The sequence below is a fragment of the Pelmatolapia mariae genome, linkage group LG3_W (assembly GCF_036321145.2).
Source record: "Pelmatolapia mariae isolate MD_Pm_ZW linkage group LG3_W, Pm_UMD_F_2, whole genome shotgun sequence".
Classification (NCBI taxonomy): domain Eukaryota; kingdom Metazoa; phylum Chordata; class Actinopteri; order Cichliformes; family Cichlidae; genus Pelmatolapia; species Pelmatolapia mariae.
In genome coordinates this window covers 40,790,082-40,811,239 of record NC_086229.1, presented here as the reverse complement: position 1 = coordinate 40,811,239, position 21,158 = coordinate 40,790,082, and the positions used below count along the sequence as shown (strand labels likewise).

The 21,158-nt window shown below is 38.0% G+C and overlaps 1 long non-coding RNA gene across 1 annotated transcript in view; it reads right to left on the bottom strand.

Annotated features, from left to right (window-relative positions):
• The window catches only part of LOC134624425 (uncharacterized), a 31,280-nt gene extending 13,606 nt beyond the window's left edge, over positions 1–17,674 (bottom strand). Inside the window, exons 1-5 of the long non-coding RNA XR_010093531.1 lie at positions 17,664–17,674; positions 16,075–16,106; positions 15,090–15,121; positions 13,882–13,908; positions 11,511–11,541 (exon numbers count right to left, since the gene is read on the bottom strand). This is a non-coding gene — a long non-coding RNA (uncharacterized LOC134624425). The remainder of the gene's footprint in view (positions 1–11,510; positions 11,542–13,881; positions 13,909–15,089; positions 15,122–16,074; positions 16,107–17,663) is intronic.
• Positions 17,675–21,158: the final 3,484 nt, after the last annotated feature.

Sequence of the window (21,158 nt, the reverse complement as noted above, 5' to 3'; positions counted from 1 at the left end):
GGCAGTTCATAACACAGCAGTCTCCTTGTGGCATGTAGTTATCTGTGCAGTCCAGCACTGATGGATCAGGTTTGGCTCAGCAGTTCATGAAGATGGGATTAAGATGTTGTTGTTTCAGCTGAGGATGGTGAAGTTTGAAGGTTTTGCCACAAAGGAGACTGTGTCCTGTCTGAAAAAATACATCTAACAAAACAAGTGCTTATAACACCACCCACCCAGCTCAGCCCCCAAGTGTCTATGTAATACTGGTATGGGGTGTTGGTTACTAGGTCTAATTAGTGCATCAGAAAGCGTGGGCTACACCTAAAGCCCACACTTTCTGATGTCTTTGTTTATTAGCAGCTTTTTCCAGCTGCTCAGAGAATTCTGACTTGGCCTTTATCCACCCAAACCCACCCGGATAAAGGCCAAGTCAAACTCACACACCATACAAGCATTACATAGACACTTGGGGGCTGAGCTGGGTGGGTGGTGTTAAACTGTAGTCGGGAACTTTCAGAAAACTATCCATTTACTTCTAAATCAGTTTTTATATATATTCTGTAAGCTGTACAAATGTTTTTCTCTACATAATGTATCACTATAGACATCTCTGGTAGCCTAAAGATAGTTTAAAACCTTTGACATTTTTACCTGTAAAACATGATAAGCAAAAACTCATTCATCACAAAAACTTTTGATTCTACAAAATCTACTATAATCAAGAAAATATAATTGTCTGTATTTATTCATGTGACCCATAATAAATACCTGCATTTATCTAGGATTTATTTATTTACTATTTCATATTTTAAAGCCCTTGGAGGGGAAGATCTCGTTTGTTGAGCTACATGCGTCACAGTAAAAAGATTTAGTCATTTAAAACATGAGAATAAAAAAAATGATGTTGGTTTATCAAATGTTGCAGCACATTTCAGATCAGAGGTGCATGATAGCAGATGTTCCCTGCTCTGCATGAAGTTCAGCAATGATTTGTTGAAATGATTAATAACATTGCAATAAGAAAGGGTCTTCTGACAGAGTAGTGAAGACCCTTTTTTCAATGAAAAATCTTTTTCATGTTCTACAATCAGTAAACTCTGTAACAAACATGATCTGTAATTGTTTCAAAACTCACCAGACGACTTCATGATTGGCTCAAGGACAGGACACAAAACACAGGGTTGTGGTAACTGTAATATGTCCTCAAGACACCTGAATGAAGACTTTGCTGTGGCTGAGAAACAAAAATGAGGTCAAGCAAGGTGTTCTTGTCTGTAGTGGCAGAAGTGATCAGCTGTGAATACCCTCTCGACTGAAACTGCTCCAGAATCTGTTTTCTTCCACTCTGTAACTGGTTCTCATTAAAATCTCCACACACACTTATTGGGTGACAGTCCATTATTTCAAGTGAATCTAAAAGACTTACCAGGTTTTGCATGAATGGTGTCAAACTGTAGTCTGGAGGTCTGTACACAACAGCAATGAGCGCAGGGAATGGAGACTGAACCTTCAACACTAAAAACTCAAGATCAGTGACATTATGCAGATACTGTTTTACCTGAACCTGAAAATGATTCCTCAAATACACAACAACTCCACCACCACTTCTGCTGGCCATGTGAGGAAAGTTTGTGTAGGACACATGTCTGTTGCGTTTGAACATGGTGTAGCCGTCCAAATGAAGACTGTCTGCAACAAAGGAGCCTTGGAGGTGAGACTCAGTGAGACACAAAACATCTGCTAAACACATTTCATGATGACTCTTGATGTCACTGATGTGAGATGGCAAACCCTCCGTATTGTGATGAATCAGTGTAAGAGTGTCAGGTCTGCTGGCTGTTTCTCTGAGCTGAAGAAGAGGCATCATTTCCTCAACACTGGCTTGTCTCATGGTTTGGAGCGCTGCAGTTACCTCAGGATTGGCGTAAATCTTTTTCTCATCCAAGTCCTGCAAATAGAGTCCACTGAGAGACGTCACCCTGCTGAGAGCAACATAAGCCATACCTGGTTCAAAAATGTTCTTCATTGAAACTACAGCTGTCTGTGTTGTAAGACCCTGAGTTTTGTGAATTGTGCAGGCGAATGCTAGCTTTACAGGAAACTGTCTGCGTATCGCTCCTTTAAACTTCAGACTCTCCTCTGCTCTCTCAATGTAAACCAGATCATCAGATGCTGCATTAGCACTGCGGTTGTTTCTCATAGGCTGCCGGTTGTCCATTCTGAGCCCCAGTTTAATTATGTGTCCATCATTTTCAGATCTCACCACCTTTACCAGTATACCAAAAGCACCATTGACTAAACCGTTTAGTGTGTCCAAGTTTCTGGTAAGCATGACTCGAGCTCCTTTAGCAACATTCAGGGTGTCAGGTAAATCATTTCTCCCACCTGTAAATGGTTTGTCTCTTCGTGCCATTCTGCCTGTACATTTATCCTTCTGGAAATCATCTGCATGGATGATTATAATGTTTGAATGAAGCTTCTTCAGGGTATCTGTGTTGTGGGATTCCACATTCTTGTTGGTGGCATAGATGTGTAAGACCTCAGTTGGACATTCTTCTGGTGCAGTCACAGCCTGTGACAACAAATCTCTGTCGCACTGAGAAAGCTCATCTGTCTTTTCTTTGACTCTAATCCTGTTCAGCATCTCTGCAAAGGCCACATCATCTTTCTGACGCATGATCTCGGTTAGAGTGACCATCTGAAAATGTTCCTGCCATAGGTCAATCTGTTCTGGATCGTAAACACAGAGAGGCTTAGACTGTCGCACTGGTGGCAGCTGGTAAAAATCTCCAACAGCTAAAACTGACATTCCCCCAAAAGGTCTGAGTTCCTTTGATTTGTCTCAGTCTTGCATCCACATAGGCAAAAAGGGGTTTTGAAACCATTGAAATCTCATCAATAACAATAATTTCAGCATTTATAAGCTCAGATCTGACTTCATCCAGTTGATTACCAAGTCCTTGAATGGGTGGTTTCAGACTCCTGGGTAGTTTCAGTAGAGAATGTAACGTAGAGCCACTGATAGAAAAAGCTGCTGTACCGGTAAATGAAGTCAGTAAAACAGTTGGATTTGATATGTCAGCTTCTTCTGCATTAGCAGGCAGTCTGCTCAGGATCTTTGATGCTTCAGAGTGAATACACTTAATCAGATGTGACTTTCCAGTTCCTGCACCACCGTTGACATACAAGAAAAATGGATCTGGGTTCAAACCGCAAACTCGCTGAATACACCAGTCTCTAATGGCATAGAACACGCAGGCCTGCTTCTGGTTCAGATTCTGATACATTACACGTACCACAGCTGGATCGACTGCAGATTGTTCTCTGACGGCTCTGATCTCTGTTACAGCATCAGACTGACGACTGTAGTCGGGAACATTCTCCTGTTCGTTCTCATCATCAGAATGTCTCTCAGGAAGATTCTCATCACATTGCAACCTCACAACTTCAGATTCAGGAGCCAGATTACACCATTCATCAATCACAACGTCTCTATTTTCTTCAAACTCTTCCAGTGCACTCTCAATATCCTCAGAGTTCTTCTCATACTTGTCTTTATTTCTCTTCACAACCCTTTTCACAGTCTCACTGTGGTCTGAACATGGAAATCGTACAAAACCTGAGTTGTAGAAGGACTGATAGGTTTGGAACCCTTGTGGTTTCAGTTCCTGCTCTGATCTGTGTGGAAGGTAAAGTCTTAACAGTCGTCCATAATATTGCTCAGGATCTTTTTCCTCTGAACAGTGGTAATACCTGATTATAGCTGGTTTATCATTCTTTCGCCTTTGTACAAATCCAAGCTGGTTTAGAAGAGGAAGCACATCTTTTCCTTCATTTGGACCACTCACCAACCTGCACAAGGCAGCAAAATCAGCCAGTGACATTTCCTCATATTCTGGTGTCTCAGGTCTGCATTTGTATTTATCACTCAAACTTGTCATCCAAATATTACAGCTGTCGTGTGTTGTGGTTTCCAGGTAGCTCATCGGGCGACTCATTTTTACTGGGTTATCATCTGTCGGTACAAATACAACACTGCGGGAACATTTTTTCATTTTTAGGCCACAGACTCGAGTCACACACTCCTGTGCACTGATCTCTCTCTTTTTTGAATAAGCCTGCATCACAGCTCTCATTTCATCACATTCATTGACCGTGTTCTTTGCAGAGTTGTCAATAACTGTCTTCAGGTATTCAGAGAGGCCAGATTCTTTCTTTGTTATATATTTACAGAGGTATTCTATACATGAATAGGCATTCAAAATTAATGAGACATCTAAATTAGAGTTCCAGGCTTCAAGCAGGTCTGGGTTGTAATTGTTGATCCAACAGTCCTTTGGGTCACGTTTCAGAATCAGAGCTGTTTTCTTGTTTATGTCTTGGAGGCATTGCTCATACTCATTCATTGTCAAGTTGCATCGTGACAGAATCTGCTCTATGGTGAGGGAAGCAGCTTCAGGTTCCTTCAGCAGGTTCAACAAAGGTCTGAGTTTGGCTTTTGCAGCTTCAGTGTCTGAATCCTCATCCTTTCTCACAATCATTGTTCTTGTGGCTGGTGGCTTTGGAAACCCAAATCTACAACCAGAGTTCACACTCTTAAAGCATGTCTTTGTGTGGTTTTTGCTGTGCTTTTGCAGTTCAGTGACTTTTTTGTGCAGTTCAGGCTGTTTTTCTGGATCAGGGAGTTGAGCTGAGATATATCTGTCCACAAAGTCACAGACAGTTTGGTCATCATCCACATCTACTTCTACCTTTTCTTGAATCCACAGCAACATGTGTATATGTGGACTGCCTCTGTGCTGGAACTCAACTCTGTAAAAGTAATCAATGATCTCACCAAGGGGCTGTGCAGGAGAAAAAAGCAAATCTCTGAACAATGCCTCAACACGCTTATCAAACATTCGCATCGTGGTTACTAGATTTGATCTTAGAATTTCACACTTTTCTGACCAGTCCAGGGCTTCAAAATCAACCTCTTCACCTTGCTGTCTCTTTATTGCTTGAATCACATCAGGCCATCTCATCTCAGCAGCAGAGAAAGTGACAAAGAACTGAGGTGTTCCTATTTGACGAACCATACTGAATAGATCTTTGGTGGTTTTCTGCCAGTAAGCTGGAGTTCCTCTGAGTGGCTGCATAAATCTGATTGCATCTTTATTTCTTACCAGCTTCTCTACTTCTGTCTTACTTTGTAACATTCCTGATGTGATTTTGCGTCCATCTTTGGTCATAGTTTTACCTTTTCTTAGCTGTATTGTCATGCTGGAATTAGCCAGGTGTATTTCAGTGACAAACTGTGAGAAAAACAGGTAATTTGTATCTTTAGCAAATCTTGCATCAATGTTGAAAAGCCTTGACTTGAAGTAAGCACTCGGTGTGAGATTAAGACGTCTCTTTTCATCCAGTGTATTCTGACCAGTAGGAAACTGCACAGGAAATGCCATGGCTTCCAAATGAGGAGTTCTGAAGAAGCTAACTGGATTGTTTCTTTCTGCAGGAGCCACACAATATGTGTTATCAGTGAAAGAGAGAATCTCTTCTGAAATGTCAACAGGCTGCAGACAACTTTCTAGAGCAAAACCTCCATTGTTCAAATCACTTTCTGGTTCCTCAGGATTTTGTTCTTCTGGTTGTTCATCACAGGATTGCATATTAATAACTTGTTCACTTTCAGACTCACTTTCACACAAAAGGGCATCTTTTTCATAGTTGTCAATTTCCATCAAATCTGCTTCATCATAATCATCACTTCCCATGCTAGCTTCATCACTGCTGTCATCATCAGGTAACGTTGGATCACAAAGCAATGCATCATCTCTGATAACAATATCTGTGTACTGTGGATGAATCTGTTTGAGTTTACGCAGGGCTTGGATCAGTTTAGACCAGGTGACAGTCTGGAACAGCTGATGGCCTTTATAGCACAGTCGTCTTTTCAACTTGATCCTCATTATCTGTGATTGGCTTCTGAGCCGAGGTAAAGAGTCAACTGTTTGTTGGACCTCAGATGGTACACACACCACATTACCACGTATGAGTCTCTGTCTCCCCTTTGGAAGAGGAATAATCTTAGCAAATGGTATGCATTTGGCAATCAGATGTCTCTCCAGAATGTTGAGATCACACAGTTCAGCTGGAATATCCTGCAGTTCTAAACCATTGACAGCAGCAAGCCTGGGCATGCGTCCACTTTTGAGGGAACTGTGACACGTGTGACAGATATACTCCTTTTTTCTCTCAACACGAAAGCTGCAGTGATCATTACATGCTTCATCACACACATGAACAAATCTACCAGTTAGACACTGTTGAGCTACAGTTTGGTGTTTTGAGTAATTTTCTCTTTTGCAGATTTTCACCTGATTAGGAAAAGAAGCTTTTAGACAAACAGTACAAACATAAGATGGTGCTGACTTAATGTTTGATCTGAAACGAGATATGGCCTCATTCATTAAACTGTTATCTGGATGATACTGTAAACTCTCAGCTGGTCGATGCATCTGACGATATTTTCTTTTTATTTTCATTGCACATCTGACATTATGCATCTGTCTGAAAGAAAAAACGTTCCAATATTTTACTCTCATTCTTTCTCTCATATTGTCCTTGTGTTGCTGCTGAAATTGTTTCTCTTCTCCATAACGCTTTGTTATGTAAGATCGTTTTTTCTGTTTAAATTCTTCGCTTACTTTATATAGATTATATACATATGTCCTCATGTAAGCTTTATGTTTTTCTCTGAATCCAGCACAAGTTCTGTATATTCTTCTTTTATGCTCTTTCTGCTTTTCTCTGAATTGGGGAGACTCTCTATATGTTCTTGTTATACGTTCCGTCTGCTGTTCTCTAAACATAAGAGATTGTCTATAAGATTCTTTATATGTTTTTCTCATACGTTCCTTCTGCTTTTCTCTGAATAAAGAATCGTCTTTATACATCCTTATGACACGCTCTCTTTTTTTCTCTCTTATTTTAGCACTTTCTCTATAGGCTCTTCTGAAATGTTCTCTCTGTTTCTCACTATATGTAGCATTTAGTTTATAAAGATATTTTTTGTACATACTCTTCTTCTGTCATGAAAAGTGTTCATCTGCCTTTCTTTTGTCTTCTGATTTTCCTTTCTCTGTGGTAGTTTTTCTTGGGCTAATATTCTTCTCCTTATTTTTCTTTTTTGCTGTTTATTATATTTCAGCAGTTTTTGTGAAAGTTCCTCTGTTATCTTAGTTGAACTGGAGGCAATGTTTGAATCATTCTGAGGAACAGAATCTGATGTTACCTGCGTTTCTCTCACAGAGGATGTAGGTGTTTCTTTTTCTAAATACTCAGAAGGAAGATGGTTGTTTTCAGTAGCAGTTGTCTCATCTGAATAATCCACTCTGGATGATGTCACTTCAGTGGTTAAAGTGTCTCTCACAGTCTCCTGTGTCTGGTCAGTAGATCTTTGGGAGTTTATTTCATGAATGGCTTCATTTAAAGCTGGTGCTGGAACAGTTGTAGCTGTTTGTCTGTTTTCATCAGCATCTCTTTGGTCAGCAGCGTTTCCACTGTGAAACTCGACAGGCTGTAGCTCATAAGTGCAGGATGGGGCGATGCTAAACATTCGGTACAAACGTTTGATCCTGTCAATCATGTCATTAAGACGTGTGAATTTCAGCATAACTGCAGTTCCACCACTTACACTTAGCGACAATGGCATACCAGTAGACTTACGTGGGTGAGGGTCAAAATATGCATATTCACCAGAAGTCAGCCTGCAAACAGCGATGACTGTTCCTCGCATGACTAGCAAAGCGTAGCGAACGTCTGAAGCCAAACACTGTAGTCCTTGTTCAAGGCTCAGAAGGTGATCTGTACCATCAAATGTGCCGTAATGAGCTAACTGAGACATGTCGACTTGATACTCGTGTCTGCGGCTGGTGACCACTGTGGGAAGCTCATCGGTGGCTAGAAACACGCTGTTCACAAACCTCTTTCTGGCATCTGAATGCATGGCATGGCCTTTTTCCAACACACTGTTTAGATCTGCTCTGGTAATAAATTCATCCTCGTGTAAGAATGACAGGAAAACCAAACTGTTAGCCATGCATTGCTGATTCCGGTACTTTCCATACTTAGGAGAAGCCTGGCTTCGGGACGCACAGATGCTACTCACTCGTGGACGACTTTCACTGTTTATAACCTGTACATGAGACTGTTCTGGAGCTTCTTCATCATGCTGTGTTTGTACAGTTACCTGGGGTTCAGTCTGGATTACCTGCATAACTTCAGGCTCTGGGACAGACACTGTGGGAAAACCTCTCTTTACCACATCTGCATAAGACACTGTGGTTGTCTCACCATTATGCTGTGTTTGTACAGTTACCTGGGGTTCAATATGGATTACTTGCATAACTTCAGGCTCTGGGACAGACACTGAGGGAACACCTCTCTTTACCACATCTGCATAAGACACTGTGGCTGTCTGAACACTGCTCTGCACTTCAGTGCTGGGAAAAGTTGAAACACACACCTTTACCTGCTCACTGCTCTGAGAAACATTCACTTGTTCTTTCTCCTTCTGACGTCTAAGCTTCTGGGACTGAGACCTTTGACCTTTTCTTGGCATTTTGCTGAAGTACAACCTGGAGCTTATATGTGGTTATACACAAATATAAACAAAACTGAACCTTGAAACACAGAAAAACGTATAACTCCTCAAGTTACTGTTAAATCTGAGAAATGTACTATTATAATACTTTAAAATGTTTTTATGAATATATAAATAGACGTTAAAAAGCTGATTTGTACTCCAAACTCAAAATAAAGGAAATTCAAAGTTCTCTGGAAACAATTTGGTCTGTTTTATTGTAGCTCTTTTAGAAACTGTATAATTTCACTTATATTTTTTTTTAACCAGACTGATAAATAAGTACAACTTCTGTAAGATGATATGCAGAATAAATCTCAATCAACAGGCTATAATAAAAGTCTTAGCTCTTAAGGGAGTTTATGTAAATCTTTCAGATATCTAATATTTAAATCAAATAGATGGAGCTTTGGTGGTGTGGTGATAAGATAACAGGTGATGAGGATTCTTCAGCTGGATGTTCTGCAGCAGTCAGGAAACAGGAAGTATGGGTCCTCAGGCACTTCTCGATGACAATACTAACTGAATACTTACACTGAGTGACAAAATGGGTTTGTCCTTAAATAATAATACTATAAACTTGCAGTCAAATGTTATAGCCAATGAAACAGACTAGCAAAATGTATATTGATCTAATTTAATATTTATCTGAATGTATGTATTACAAAAGAACCAGATTATCTTATTACAAATAAACTTATAAAAAGGTGATATTTTATACAATGTATCAAAGTAAGCCAAACTAGCAGTGTTAATTCCAAAGTCTAATGCAAAATTAAAATGACTAATGTAGGGCTGTGTAAGTAGGTTCTACTATAAGTTCTACTGTACTGTAATTCTACTACTGTATATTCAACTTGTAATTTCCAGCAAAATGACTGAATGTGAGAGAGCTTAATGACAGGAAAGAAGGAGCAGTGAGAGCAGAGATCTCTCAGAATTCTGAAACAGATAGATCAAGTACTGGTACTTGGATTTCTGAAAACTTGGATTCTGAAAACTTGGATTTCTGAAAACTTGGATTCTCAAATTAGATGGAGCAGTAGAGGATAGAGGGATACAAGATGGAATTGCTGTCAAATTAGATAGAGCAGTAGAGGATAGAGGGATACAAGATGGAATTGCTGTCAAATTAGATAGAGCAGTAGAGGATAGAGTGATACAAGATGGAATGGCTGTCAAATTAGATAGAGTCGGGAGAGTGATAGGATAGACAGAATTGCTTATAATGATAGAGAGAGAGGATCTTCTGGAGCAGGTCACCTGTAAGACACAACAGGCCTGGAATTAGTCGTATTTCCAATATGCTTGGATTTACCATATTCTTCAGACTATATGGCACACCTAAAATCCTGTCATTTTCTCAAAAACATACAATGTGCCTAATGTATCGATTCTGGTTATGCTTACTGACCTCGAACGGGATTTCTGTGGTACACAGCGCTCAAAATTCTGTCAAATATTTTAGTAAGCAGATTTCAAACTGATCAACCCACGAAGAGTTTGATGGATTTGTGGATGAGGAATGAACTGAAAAAGTGAGTGTATTGTTCTGTATTTTATGTGTTACAACTGACCAGTGTTGAGAGTTGTTGTGAATGACTTGAATAAAGTTTGACTTATCTGAATGTTTTGTTTGGCTTAATGTGCCTTACAAAGAGACTTGTTTATTGACATTATGCCTTATAATCTCAAAAATACAGTAAATGTAGGGCTTTAAATACTAAAGAGTTCTACAGTAAATTATTAGACTGAACAGAATGACAATGTTTAACAAATGATGGTGGAACTGTTATAAGGACATTTTTGCGTTCTATTAAAACAATAAACTAAGTCTATAAACTCAAACCAAGACGTGCTGCTACAGTAACTTACTGTAAATATTATATGGTCCAAATAAACCCGCACACTGAGGTTACAGCAGACAGTTTCAGGCCTCCTGCTTTAAACACTTTATATCCATTAAACTCAAAATTATTTATTGACTGGCCAAAAAGAACAAAAACTTTCTCACATTTGCCTAAAAACATCTTGATGATCAGCAAGAGCTGTGCGGACTCACTGTACTAAACTGAATCTTCTAAAGTGAGAGAAATATTTCAGAAAAATACCAGCATTAAAGTCAAACATGGTGCCGTTACTGTGATGGTCCAGAGTTCCCTTACTACTTCAGGACCTACATCAACCTATCAGGTCCTGAGCTTAAGTTTAATCACACTTGGGATCTGAAGCACACAAGCAAGTCCAACTGAATGTCTTGGTGTAGCCTAATCAGAATATTGACTTTAATGAAATTGAGATCCTTGAAATGATTTCAAAACACTATTTTGGACCTTAATTAAGACAACGGAAATTCAAACAGCAGTCGCTTTCTAAACTATCGGATTTGTGCCGTTCACACTGTCATACCATGATACCATCACTGATACCAACATGACAAAAAAATCTGATTTGATGCGCTTTCGCCTGCAGTGTGAACTGCACTCAGGCCAGTCACTCACGCAAAATACTTCTAGCGTTTTGACTTCATGCTAATTCATAAGTGGAATGAGAGAGAAAATAAAAATCGATAGCTGTGGTGCTCTTAAGTGTTTAAGGTACCACCTATACTCACACTTAAATCCACAAACATAAGGAGAAATCAAACAACTGCATAAAGATATCTCTGACATTTAACTATGTTTGGACTTGATAAGCCATCAAAAATTAAAATCAGACACTGATGGGCTATTAAACTTCATTGACATTTCCTGGGGCAGTCAGTGATCCTGTGTGGGGGCTTTGCTGCTACAGATTCTAAATCCTGACTATTTGTCTTTGCCCATGAGTGAATGGCAAGATAACACAAATAGCCAAACTACTGTAAGTAAATTACTAAACATTACCATTACTGTGTACTTACCAGCAAAGGCAAAACCAAAGATCTGTTCACTCTGTGTAACAAAAGACAAAGAACAAAAATACAGCATCAGACAACTCCAATCAGCATTAGAGTCAATACTGCATCACTCTCTGTAGTCAAAAACATTCTGGAAACTTCTTTGTTTACCACAGCTGGAATACAAACAACAACAACAACTCTCCTGTTTTCTTTTTCTGCACCCTAATAAAGATTATCATCTTCATAAAGGTCATATGTAGTTTTATCCATTTGCAATAAGTCACACAAGTTTCTGAGTCATGTAATGCTTCAAAGTTTAGGTTCAGTTACATAAGAGAGTACCTATCGTAACCAATGATTTGCTACACCTAGCACTGCACACATCATCAAATGGTGATGTTACAATTTAAAAGTAGGCAACAATCACAAATGATAGCTTGTATGGAATGTTTGTAGGCTTTAACATTTGAGGTGGCCTGCATTCAAATTCTATTAACACAATAAAAACAGAGTCTATAAACTTACACCAAGATGTGCTGCTACAATAACTTACTGTAAATATTATATGGTTCAACAAAACCAACACACTGAGGTTAGAGCAGACAGTTTCAGGCCACTCTGTATGAATTTTGGCAAAATGAGAAATTTGGAGACAGCTAGTTTCTACACAGCAGTTTCTACATATTTCAGTCACATTTGGGGCATGTTTGATACACAGCAATAAGCACTCCACTAAATCTATGATAAACTTATCATAGCTGATATTAAGGCCTAATTAGCAAAATTTAGTATGATGATAATTTCTTTGTAGATCATGTCATGATAAAAAGAACAGAAGTGAGTGCTGTATCTGAGCTGTTGCATGTAAGATCTTTGCTGGAGATTCCCACATTTCTTAAACAAACAAACAAAGAAACAAACAAATATGACTTTCAGACACAGTTCATCTTTTGTAAATTAGGCCAGGATTATTTTCAAAAAACAGCCTTGATAAAAATATCAGGCCATTATAAAATTTCTGATGTTTATGTTTTCATCCCATCTATATTTTGCAGGTCATTATGACAACTTACAAAAAGCAGTTTCTAGGCAGTGATTTAAGGGAAGAAGCTTTTGAAATCCACAATGCCCTACCACCAGTGTCTCAAACTCTGGTCCTTAAGGCCTGGTGTCCAGAACCTTTTGTATGTGTCCCTGTTGCAACACACCTGCATAACATTAGTAGGTCATTAGCAAAACTCTACAGAACTTGACTGCATGCTGAGGTGGTAATTCAGCCATTTGATTCATGTTATAGCAGCTAATGAGCAAATGAACATGATGTAATGAAAGTACTTTTAGAAGTACATTTTTCCAAACACTTAAATTACTTAAATTTGAGTAGTCTTAGGGGATGTCACTTCAGCACACAGTCAAATTCTATACTCTTACTAATGACCTACAAATGTTATTCAGGTGTTTTGTAACAGGGACACGTGGAAAAGCTTCAGGACACCAGCTCTTGAAGAGTGGAGTTTGAGACCCTTGCCCTATGTGAATATTTAATTGTCCCTAAACTGCTAGTCGTGAGCTGCTGTAATGTGAAACAAACAGATATAGTTCTGTAAAGGTTAACAAAGAGATTTCTAAGGATTTGGAGACCCCAGAAAACAAAAACCCTCCCAGATGTTGTAGCTGAACAGGCAAAAACAAGTTGCCTAATAATATCTCGATGATAAACAAGAGCTGTGCTGACTAACTGCACTAAACTGAATCATCTATAGTGAGAGAAAAACACCAGCATTACAGTCAAACATGGTGCTGTTACTGTGATGTCCCAGAGTTCCTTTACAACTTCAGGACCTTCAGGACCATCAACTCATCAGGCTTAAGTTTAATCACACTTAGGATTTGCAGCAGTAAATTGATCTGAAGCACACAAGCAAGTCCAATTGAATGAATGAAACAAAACTCTTGGTGTAAACTAATCAGTCTGGACTTTAGTGAAATTAAGATACTTGGTATGAGTTGAAAACCCTATATTGGGCCTTAATTAAGACTTTTTTCTTTTCTTGACTGTCCTGTTTGGATCTAATTAAGGCAATTCTGAAATTATAGTGGACCTAAATCCCCCAGTGATGTAAACCAGTCATTACCAGTTACTGTAAATGCTTGATGGTAATTGTTGCTATCAGGGCATCCACAGGTGGGTATTAGAGACCAACATGTTTTTACATTAGACCAGGTTGTTCTGGTTCAAAAATGAAATCATCACTTTAAAACTGCTTTTTGTATTTATCCAGGTGATCCTTGTTAGATGATTTCAAACATGTGAAAAAAGCATAAACAAAATAAATCTGCAAGGAAGAAAGACCTTTCTCAGCACTGTATCGCAGACAAAACCTTTACTTACCAGACTTGAGACGATCAGATCAGTATCCTAGAGAAAGGAAACACATCAGATCACTGTTTAATGACTTACACTGTTGAACCTCTTCACACACAATCCAATTTACTGTGACATGAAATAACAAGTAAAATCCTCAATTTCTTCAAGCCTTTATGAACTCACTGTAGTCTGAAGAGGACAAACTTTAGTTACAGACTCTCATATGGCGATAACATGTGTAATAAAGGCATGCTTACTACAGAAGTGCCAAAAAGAGGCACCAATATTTGTTGGTACAGATTATGGCTTTTTAGCTCCATCATTTTCTGTCACAAGTTAGTGCTTAATAAAGTGCGGAAAAACCACAACTGTTAACCGCATTTCAGATTAAAAATGTTGAATACCATTTAAAAAAAAATAAAATAAAAAATAGGATCAATGGAAAACCTCATCAGGTTTTAGTTCTGATCTGAATATGTAAATCCTAAAATACATGTAAATTTTGACATGTCATAGTAACAACAGTGGCACACCATTTTTGCAATTAAAATTTCATAAAAATTATAATAAAAAGTCATTCCATTGTACCTGTTGGCAGGAATCTTTTTGTATTTTGCAATATTTCCCTTTTATATATAATTTTCAAACACATTGTATCAAGCAAATTATTAAGAAACTAATTTAAACTTAGTGTATATAAATTACACACAGGCTTAACATACAAAACATTGCCTACTCACAACTCTGGTTCTCTTAGTTTTTTATTATTGCTTAAATGTTCAACCTACCACTTCTATTCACTCAGGCAAAAATACTTCTATAGTGGTCTGACTTTAATGTAATACATAAGCAGAATATGAGTAAAGATATAAATCAACAACTGTGGTGCTCTTAAGTGTTTAAGCTACCACTTACACTAACTCACCTAAAATGCGTTCATAGTTGTGTCTGCTACGTAAATCCACAAACAAATGGAGAACATGAACAGCTGTATAAAAACAGTTGTTTGTGTTCAAACATAAAAATCAGACTTAAATGGCCTATTAAACTTCAGGGACAGTCAGAGGTCATGTGTGGGGACTTTGCTGCTACAAGGTATAAATTCTGACCGTTTGTTTTTGCCCATCAGTAAATGGTAATGTCACAAAAACCAAACTATGTTAGGTAAGTTGCTAAACATGTTACACAGTGACAATGTCATATTACTGCAGTTACAATTGCTGCTTACTTACCAGCAAAGGCAAAACCGAAGTTCTGTTTCACTCTGTAACAAAAGAACAAAAATACAGAATCAGACAACTGAAATCAGCATCAGAGTCAATACTGCATCACAATCTGTAGTGAAAAAAAATCTGTTAAATTCTGTTTACAACAGCTTTACTATAAACACCCCATCTTCTCTTTCTGCACCTTATTAAAGATTTGCGTCTGTATTAAGGTGATGTGTCGTTTTATCAATCTGCAATAAGCCACAGAAATTCCTCATTAACGTAAAGCTCTTATACGTTGGTGCTATTACATAACACAGCAGATACCACAAGCAATGATTTGCTCGCACTGCACACTTGATCAAATGATAACATCACAGTTTCAAAGCATGCAACAATCACAAATGATACTTGATACTATAAATGCTTGATGGTAGTTCTTGCTATCAGGGCTTCCACAGCTTGGTATTAGAGACCAGCATGTTCTCACATTAGAACAGATAGCTCTGGTTTGGTTTTCTCTGCTTCATACGTGAAATCATCACTTTAAAAATGCTTTTGTGTATTTATTCATATCATCCCTGTTAGATGATTTGAAACATGTGACAAAAAATCATGAACAAAATAAATCTGCAAGGAAGAAAGACTTTTCCCAGCATTGTACCTCAGACAAAATGAACTCACTTTAGTCTAAAGAGGGCAAAATTTAATTGCAGAGTCTCAAATGACCTTAACATGTGTAATAAAAACAATAATTACTACAGAAATGCTTTGATAAGCCTTTGAAATTAAAATTAGATATAAATGGCCTATTAAACTTCAGGGACATTTTTAGGGACACTCAGAGGTCTGGGGGGGGGGGGGGGGGGCTTAACTGCTTATAAATGTGTTTTTGCCCATGAGCAAATGGCAAGATATCACAAAAAGCCAAACTATTGTATGTAAATTTATAAACATGTTACACAATCCCAATTTCATATTGCTTCAGTTACAATCACTGTTTACTCACCAGCAAAGGCAAAACCAAGCTTCTATTTCACTCTGTGTAACAAAAGACAAAGAGCAAAAATACAGGATCAGAAAACTCAAATCAGCATCAATACTGCATTACTCTCTGTTGTCAAAAAGATTCACTAAACTTCTTTGTTTACTACAGCTGGAATACAAACAACAACTCTCCTCTGTTTTCTTTGGTCTACATCTCATTTAAGATTGCAAAACACTCATACATGAAAAACTGCACGATATATTTTTAAGTCTTTAATATTTGAGGTGGTCTGCATTCAAATTCTACTTCCTAAAATATTATTAACTGCACATAGTATCATTAAATATGCTGTAGTTTTAAAATAAATATCTATGTACCATACTTATAATAATATACTGCCATATTTTATTTATGTGAAGGTGGGCTGTTGTTTATTTCATTAATTTTCCACAAAGTGAGAATTTAAACTGTGCTGCAGATTTAGGTTGGCACAAACAAGCCTTTGTTAAACAGTTCTTAAAAATTAAAGTCTCCTGTTTAGGAGTTCTTATTATTCTTGAGCTATGTACACAGGTACTTTTGAAAATGGAGATTTTTCTATGCGTTTGCACCTTTCGTCCACACTTAAACGGCGTTTTCGGTGACTGAAAACGGAAATTTCTAAAAACGTCTGCCAGGATATTTTCGAAAACTACGTTTTTGCATTTGCATAAAAACGGAGAAAACGCAGTGTCAAAGATGTGCGCCTGTTTTGATGTCACGCTGTGCGCCACTTTATTGTTTCGCTGAAATGCATTTCTTGAATACGGTTACTGTTAATTGTACTCTCTGCAGTGTTTAAATGCGTACATATACACACACAGTTACTGTCCCTCCACACACATGACTGGGTTCTGCTTTTATGCCCCATCTTTGTTTGCTATTTCCCACCGAGGCTTCTAGACTTCTGATCGGCCAACATTTCTACACGGTTAGGAATATATCGCCACCTGTTGCTTTGTTTTTTAAAACGAAAACGGAAAATCTCAGTTTTCCATACCCGTGTATGTGGGGACATAGCCTATGTTTAATCCTCAGTTTCTCCCCCCCTCCTTTCTCTTAATTAACCCACAAGACCTGCACACAAGTGACTCTTTTTCTCCCGTGTTCGGCCGGTAAAATGGCTCCTTTGATCTTGCCGACAGCTGACACTGAATCTAAGATGGGGGTTCTTTAGAAACTTTACAGCATAAAGAATGAGGCTGTTTTAAGTAACTGATTTGTGAAGAGAGCTAACTGCACCTTATTTAACAGAATGAAAAACGAACACACCAAATGTAATTAATAAAACAACACAATAACCATGGTTTACAGTCAAATGAATTATCTTCATTTCACACTGGGCTCATAAGAGTGCTAGTCGTTAGCATTGGGTTGTTAGCGTTAGCTCATCAAACACTGCTTTTACATACAAAAATGACAATTTTTCACTAAAAAGCAACCATTGTGTTACTTTAATGTGAGTTATACCTCGGCTGGCTTTATAAATCACTAACAAGAACTCGTTAAATCGTGCAAACAGAGTATAGACACTTAGGAGAGGAGAGGAGAAGCAGAGGCGCAGCACTCACCGAGAGCAGACTCAACGAAGTGTGCGGAGAGACGGATGTCTGGCAGTCAGGTAAAAAAAGAGGCGTTCACGGGTAGTAGGAAATTCCAGTATTACACACAATGGGCATTGAAAACATCAAAAATGTAGGTAATTTTAAATATTTTATACAATATTTATTTGCTACAGAAAAAAACTAGCAGAACTTTAATTCTATAAGTTGAATAAATATTATTAGAAGGCTCTTCTCCTGAACACCAACACCAAATAGCTGGTGATAGAGTTCACCAGACCTAAAAAACAAACAAACAACCAGTCCAGGACAGTCGTCAAAGATGTTTTAAAGACAATATATTAATATATATATAAACCTTATCCAGTAAGGATTCCCTTTAAACAAATGGCCATAATTTCCTAACGGTAGGGGCTAGAATGGTCATTCTTACACCATTTTGTTCAGAAGAGATGGGGGAATCGTCAAGTGTTGACAATTTATCATTAAAATATGAATTTTTAGAGATATATGACATGGATGACTGGTTGGCTTAGAAGCCACGAAGGCCCCAATATGCAAATTTGAATGCCTCAGCCCACATATATGATTGGCTGGCTGTGAAGCTCTGATTTGTAAATTTGAATGTCTCAGTCCTCACAGAGGATTGGCTGCCTTGGGACCTGACAGAAATATATAGAAATAGTATGATTAAGCATAAATACTACATTTAGTAGAAATACTATGTTTTAACACAAATGATATAAAATTTCAGAAATACTATAATTTAGCAGAAATACTATATTAAGCACAAATCCTATAAAAAGCAGAAATATTATATTAAGCAATATAAATATCTTATAAAAAGCAAAAAATACTGTACTATGATTTGGTAGAAAAACTATAATTAATCAGAAATACTATATTTGGCAGAAATACTATTTCCCCTGCCCCTCTGTTGGTCTTCCTTGGTCTCTTGTGTTCTGGGGGCCTCTGGATGTCTGGAGTCTTGATCTCCTCCATACCTGCTTCATGCCCTGGAGGTCGGGGCAGTGGCCCCCCACAACCTCTAGCAGATCATTACATGAAGGAACCTTTTAAAAACAAGCGCGTTCATGCTCACAGGTGTACACACGGGTGATCACACACACAAATTACACCCTTTTTGGCTCCTACCTCAAAGCACACTGTGCGCTGTCGATCTCACGTGCTGCACAATAATGTTTAATATTTAGTATTTACTGTCATATTCCCATATATCATTGTGATTTTGTTTATTACTCTCGTTTTCTTCTGCTTGCTCTCTTTTTTCTTTCTCAACAGGTGATCCAGGTGATCGATATATGTATTTTTTGTCTGCTTATTCTGTTGGTTTTTGTTTTTTGCCCTTTTTCCCCGTCCCTCTTCTCAGGTTTTTTTCTTTCCCTCTTTCTTTCTCCACATTCTCTCCTCCAGTCAAGTCTGTCCCGTATTCAGCAAGTGAAAATAAAATAAACAATAAAAAGTTGAATCAAATGGACCATTACGGCAAGGCTGGGATGGTCCATTTGGTAAAGTAAATCCGTTGGGCATCTTTCTTCGCCTTTAGACAATAATTCTGATGGCAAAAGAACCAAACGGGACAGGTTAAAAAAAAAAAAAAAAAAAAAAAAAAAAAAAAGAAATATTATTTTTAGCACAAATCTTATAAAATAGCACAAATAGTATCATTTAGCACAATAGTAATAACTGAAAAAGAAAAATTGGAAAAGCAAAATGGACAGCTGAAAAATGCTGAACATGCTGAGGGTCCCTAAAATATACTTGTTAAATAAAAAAAGAAAAACGGCAAAAAAAAACCCACTATAACAGCCACACAATCACAAATGTGGACACATATGGAAACACACATGCACAGAGAGACACACACAAGATCCAATTCAGTCAACCAGTCTAAATATATTGAATTTGAATCTTACAATGAGATTCTCCCATAAAAAGTATCTCTCTCTCTCTCTCTCACACACACAGGGAGAAAGAAGCAAGTTTCAAGGTCAGTCAAATGGTAAATGGCCTGCATTTGTATAGCGCTTTTTACTCAGTCCCTAAGGACCCCAAAGCGCTTCACACTACATTCAGTCATTCACACACACATTCACACACTGGTGATGGCAAGCTACATTGTAGCCACAGCTGCCCTGGGGCGCACTGACAGAGGCGAGGCTGCCGGACACTGGCGCCACCGGGCCCTCTGACCACTACCAGTAGGCAAACATGAGGTTAGTATCTTGCCCAAGGATATTTGGTATGCAGCCAGGAGGCAGCCTGGGCTGCAGCCTGGGATCGAACAGCCTGGGATCAAACCACCAACCTTCTGATTAGTGGCTGACCTGCTCTGCCACCTGAGCTACAGCCACCCCATTAGTCAAGCAGCCTGGGAGCTGCTAAATTTGAATCCACCAATCAGAGAGGCTGTGTACTTTTTCCTGCCAAAACAGATGAACCTGTTTTTACACACACGCAGCACAGAGAGACACAGGATTTTTGCAGTCTATTTCTCATAGTGAGGATTCCCCTCCAACATATTGGCCATAGTTACCTAACCTTAGGGGCTAGAGAGGTCGTTCTTAGACCGTTTTGTTCAGAAGAGATGGGGGAATCATCAAGTGTTGTCTATTTAAAATAAAAATGTGAATTTCTAGAGATATATGACATGGATGACTGGTTGGCTTACAAGCCGTGAAGGCCTCAATATGCAAATTTGAATGCCTCAGCCCTCAGATATGATTGGCTGGCTGAGAAGCCGTGCAGGACCTGATTTGTAAATTTGAAGGTCTCAGGCCTCAAATAGGATTGGCTGCCTGGGGACCTGGCAGTAATTAATGGAAATAGTATGATTAAGCATAAATACTACATTTAGTAGAAATACTATATTTTAGAGCAAATACTATAAAAAGCAGAAAGAGTATGATTAAGCATATATACTACATTTAGTAGAAATACTGTATTTTAGCACAAATACTATAAAAAGCAGAATTACTAAAATTTAGAAGATATACTATATTAAGCACAAATCTTATAAAAAGCAAAAATACTGTACTATGATTTGGCAGAAAAACTATAATTATTTAGAAATAGTATATTTACTATGTTTTAGCAAAAATACTCCAGTTTAGCACAAATATTATAATATAGCAGAAACACTATTCTATAGCGGAAATGCTATATTTAGAAGGAAAAATATAATATAGTAGAAATACCATGATTTAGCAGAAATCCTACAATATAGCTTAATAACAATGATTTAGAACAGATAATATGATTGAGCAGAATAGTAATAACTTAAGTGAAAATATTGGAAAGGTAAAATGATAAGCTGAATAAAAAGGAACATGGTTAAGTTCGCTGAAAACTAATTTTTGTTCATCTGTGAAAAAATAAAATAAAAATACATTTAGAAAAAAAATAAGAACAGCCAACAGATACACAAAATCAAATATGGATACACAAATGTACAGAGAGAGACAAAGTCTCTCTCTCTCTCTC